The sequence below is a fragment of the Silene latifolia genome, chromosome 9, assembly GCF_048544455.1.
Source record: "Silene latifolia isolate original U9 population chromosome 9, ASM4854445v1, whole genome shotgun sequence".
Classification (NCBI taxonomy): Eukaryota; Viridiplantae; Streptophyta; class Magnoliopsida; order Caryophyllales; family Caryophyllaceae; genus Silene; species Silene latifolia.
The window spans coordinates 215,996,298-216,001,823 of NC_133534.1; the positions used below are offsets into that span (position 1 = coordinate 215,996,298).

The 5,526-nt window shown below is 32.7% G+C and overlaps 1 long non-coding RNA gene across 1 annotated transcript; it reads left to right on the forward strand.

Moving 5' to 3' along the window:
• Positions 1–676: 676 nt before the first annotated feature.
• On the forward strand, positions 677–2,823 carry LOC141598497 (uncharacterized). Its single transcript, XR_012523559.1, has 2 exons — positions 677–842; positions 2,548–2,823. It is a non-coding gene; the product is annotated as an uncharacterized LOC141598497 (long non-coding RNA).
• Positions 2,824–5,526: the final 2,703 nt, after the last annotated feature.

The following is a 5,526-nucleotide window of genomic DNA, read 5'->3' on the forward strand; positions in this document are numbered from 1 at the left end:
CCTATGAGCTCCAATTATCCTTCTTTCGTGAATTTACTAATTATGGAACAAGGGGGCTGATGATAGGCACGCATTCCAAGGGAGGACGGTCCAAGCTTTACATTTTTATTTGCATTTTCAGATTATGTTATTACAATAATATCTTAAGCTTAATTAGTAGTTGTCTAAATTCATTGAACTAGTAGCTTTAAGTGTTGTAATTAAGTGAAGAGTCACTAGTACAAAAAAGGCAATTGGCATCGCCTTATTGGCATCGGTTGTAATAGAAACCGATGGCAAATGTAATTTAGAGCTATTTTGGCATCGGCTGTTGCTATATAACCGATGCCATTAACGTTTTTCTACACTTGGCATCGGTTCTCTATAAAAAACCGATGTAAATGTTGTTTTATTGCCATCGGCTATTTAATCACAACCGATGTCAACATATTTTCAGTGGAGGATAATTTATTACTTTCTCATTCCCATCGGCTATTGCAAGGAACCGATGCCGACAATACCCAAACTAAATTAAACTTACCCACGACTCTTCCTATTCCATCATCATCACCAATTAAACTTGCCCTAGAAACCTCTACCCATCGTCGTTCTCTCTATTGTGGGCTATCTGACTCCCTTAACGATTAACACCGACGGCAAGAAACACCGTCTTTAGGCGTCGAACACGCCTCGACAACTTCGATAGACGAATTGACGATTATTGCTGTCTGTTCCGACGACTTCCCTATTAGCAAACAAGTTCCCTATTATTGGATTGCTGCTGTTTGTTTCGACGTTCCCGACGCGTGTTTACCGGTTTTGCTTCCCGACGGCTAGGCATCTGCACTTTTATTTCATACTAGGTATACTACTCATTTTGCCCTTAATTACGTCCGCTGATCTCTTTATTTCTATGATTATTTTTTTCTGAAAATTTTTTATGATCTAATTGCTTGTATTTTTAGTTTATCTTGGTTTGTGTATTTGGTTTTTGGTGTTTACTTGTGTCAATTTACTGGGTTGTGCATATTTGATTTTGTGAATTTGATGAAAATTGCATGTTTGGCTGTTTTTTTGTGCCGATTATTGCACTAGTAACCCGTCATAGTTCATAATAACCCGTCATAGTTCATAATAGTAGAGCAATTAATTGGGAACAACGTGTAACCGTATCAGGAATCACTCGTTCAATTACTGACTTGGCTAATTAAAAAGAACAAGCAAGTATACAAATTTGTCCCTTGTTGTTTGGTTTCGTATATATGATTTTCCTCAAGTTTCAAATGCATGTAACAAACTGAAAAACGCTACTGACCTCATTTATACCTTATATGTCCTACCTTCTTCCCTCACAAAACAATTAAATAACACGGAGTATTCCATACATACTTTTGCTTCCTTTAATGGCATCCATGGTCATAATAAAAACTATTCCCTCTAAATTCTTAGGAGTTGCGTGCCTCTTTTCTAATTTCGGTACATTCTTAGAATTGCTCCGTTTCTATTTTTGTGTAGCTTCACTTCAATGTTGTGTTAGTAAAACCCATCACCAAGTCACCCATCTACACTAGTCCAAACCCCACAACTTGTAATTTATGTTGGTCTTTTCGTGTTCTTGGTTTCATGGAGTTGTATAGCAGCTTGTAGTATTAGTATATATGTCATCTATGTTGGTCTTTTCGTGTTGAATATTTAAAATCTATTCTCAGCCCTAACGTTTTAGCTTGGAAGGAAATTAGGAACATCTCTTCATAACTGTTATTCCCTCCGTCCTATTTAATAGTTTATGCTTACTTTATTTCGTCAGAGGAAATAAAACAAGTGTAAACTATTGACTGGAACAGAGAGAATATATGAAAATGACTGAGGAGCCTCTTCTTAGAAAAGACCAAATTGACATCTATCTTTTTAGTTATTGACGAGAATTTATCTAGTAATCGCTTTTTTCAATATGAAAACACGAATTTTTATCGCGCTTATTGCTCCTGAGCCCTAAGTCCTAGTAGTTTAGTACTTCTAGTGACCTACTTGACAATTTGTATACCATTACGTGTTACTAACAAAAGTGCCACAACTTGTAATTTATAACCAAAAAAAAATATATACATCTTTTCGCTCAATTATTTGTTACCTTTAATTAAAATATCACTCAAATAAAGTAGGTTAATAAATGACTGAAACTAAAGGAGTAACAACTACTCCTTAATAATTTGTAAAATAATATAGTCATATATAATAATAGGTATTATTAAGTACTTAGTAGTTCCCTTTTTATTTTTAATAATATAAATTACTGAAAGAATTGTTCATAAAACAATACAGAGTATAAAATTAGGGAAACAAAAACTCAGCAAGCTCATGATGCGAGGAAAAATATAAAAAAAATGCTTTATGTGCAAGTCGAACACGGGATGGTTTGGGAAAAAAGCCACAGGCCCAAAAGGCAAAAGTTCTGCCACTAGACCATACATTTGACAATGCTACTGGTCTGATCTTATTTACTCTTATTTCTTTACTCCAGCTAAGTTGTAGTTTATTAGATAATCATTATATTGTTTCTGTTTATAGTGTGTTTCAGGTTCAGCAATTACACTTGAAGAAATGAACGAGGTTCAGGAGCTTTGGGCACTATATTGTAGAAAAAATATATAATGTAGTGAATTGTTGATTTAGATCCTCAAATAGTTATGGGCATAATATGTGATTGTCTTGTTGTTGTTGGATACAATTTTGTTGGATGCGGTTGTATTGGAATTTGATTTGTAGGTATCGAACCTGATTTTGCAGGGTGTTCTAAATTTTGGATTTTTCAATTTATATGGAAGTGCTACCAAATTTTATGTAGCTTTTGTGAAACTGAAATACCAGGTTGTATAAATGGCACGAAAAAAAAAAATGACATGATTGACATCAGTTTGTATAATAGATGTAGACAACCGATGCCAACAATTCGACATTGTCGCCAAAAAGTAAATGTAAATTGTCATCGGTTCATGACCGATGCCAATTGAGAACAAAATCAGGCAAACAAGCGAACATTGGCATCGGTTTATAACCGATGACAATATGTGTAAGTTGGCATCGGTTTATAACCGATGCCAATATGTTATAAACCGATGCCAATATGTGTAAATTGGCATCGGTTTATAACCGATGCCAGTTGAAAAAAAAGTCATTTACATCGCCCGCATTGGCATCGGCTATAAACCGATGCCAATTAGTGTTTTAAACCGATGCCAATAGCCTTTTTTGTACTAGTGAGTGATTGCTCAACTCTTCACCTTGCTTGGACCATTTGGACGGCAGCCTTGGGGGCTATATAAGGCCTTCGAGTTCATGAATAAAATCATCCAGAAATTTGCTCAAACTTGTGTCTACAAAAATCGTTTCTTGCTTAGAAACAAAACTGGTTTTGATTGGAACGCGATTCTAATTAAAATTTCCGAGTTGTTGATCAATAGGTCTTGGTCTCACTCACTTTGATCAAGTAATAGGTCTTGCTTGTTCAAAACACTATCCCTTATACACAAAAATCAGAACTGGTCGTACCTAGTACGTTCGGTTCGCCAAAAAACAGTCCGTTAATCTTTAAACTTTTGTTTTCTAAATTGATCGATTTTCAGTCTCTGCGCGACCTAGTATTTAATAGTCTTCAAAGACTTTGTCGATTCGTTCTTAATTCCATTTCAGTTCAGTATCAATTATTACCTAATAAATTATAAAAGTGAGTAATAAAATTCCATAAATCATCTAAAATGACCTAAAATATTTTAGGACCAGAATGTATACATGCATGGAAAAATTTCGTGCATATACTATATAAATACAAATTTTCCGGTTTTTATTTTAGTCATCTAATAAGTTGTAAAAAACTTAAATAAAAAAACGATTTGCATGCAACAACCTGGCTCTTATACCAATTATTAGGTTCTTTAACGCCTAATTAGACTCCTCTAATTAGTTTCTAAATTACTCACTAATTTAGAATAATAGATCTAGTGCATACAATATGTAAATAAATGAAATAAGGAGAGAAAACAATTTTCCTTACACACGAGTGGGACGAAATATTGGGCATAAGGTAGGACACCTTCCTTATCTTGTTCTTGAGCTTAATAACTTTAGGATGATCTTCCAAAAACCAAAGTTCCAAATTAGAAACTCTCCTCTTAGTTGCACCCAAGACTTACCCTTAACACTAATATAATTATTAACTAGATAATATATATTAGTATCCTTAAAATTATTAAATCTAGTATTAATATAAATACTACACTAGTATTTTTGTTATAATATTAGATTTTGAACAACTTTTGTGAACATAAACTATTTATGAGAGAAGGAGGAGTAAGCGCACAAGAATAATCATCTTCCAATTAAAATGAGAACTTCTTCTCATCTTTTATGGGGGTGCCGGTTTCTTCTTCTCAAAAAGAGGCATGCTCATACTTTTTGTCTTATCAAAACAATAGGCTAGTGTTTAGGTGTGTAAGAGTATTCATTGTGCTTTTTATTCAAATAAAAACAACAACTACATTACCACCCTAAACCTCTTAAAACCGGTTTTACCACTTAAAATGGACCTCCATTTTATCTTTCACAATTTGTCAATTGTCATATAATGTGTGACATGTGACACATGACATGTTCATTAGATAATGTATGCATATTTTATAAATTAAATATCATTACATAATCAATTAATTAAACTTAACAACTTAAGTAGTAATTCACAATTATATGTATATAAAATGGGTCATTTAAGATTTAGTTAATATAATCTACAACATCTTGTAATTATAACTAATTAATCACTCTTATCTCAAATGTTTCATAAACATTAATCAATTTTAGTAATATAACATATTAATTAATAAATTGAATCTTATTTAATCAAATTAAAATAAGATATATAATTCGGACTCACAAATAAAATTTGTTCAATTTAAAAAATTAATTAATCCGTATCGACATACAATCAATTAACTTATCAGTTAAGAGAATTGTCCTATAGGCGTGACCTTAAGGGATCAACGATCACTAGTCAAAACGACGATAACGTCAAACTCTAGTCAGCCATCGTTACTGATTAATGTTGATTAGTTGACAATATATTAAATCATCCCTTTTGTATTCGTTTATATGAGATTTAAATATGTGATCGCACTATTGTTTTGGACACATACTCCAACAGACTAATGAACAAGGTGTTAGGTTCATGTACCCTTATTAGACTTATCTAATTCATTTTATAAATTACCCTTAATTTATATTTATGTGGATCTAGTGCATGCACAACATATAAAAAGATAGAGTAAAGAAGAAAACGATTTTTCCTTACATTATAATGAAACGGAAATGGGCACAAGGTTGAACTCCTTCCAACCTTGTTCTTGAGCTATGAACAATAGGATGATCCTCCAAAGTTTCAAGGTAGAAACTCTCCTTTCAATTGCACCAAAATTTTTCCCAAACATTTCTAATAATATTAACTAGATATCTATTATAAATTAACCCTTAATAAATTTTATTACTACCTTAGTAGTA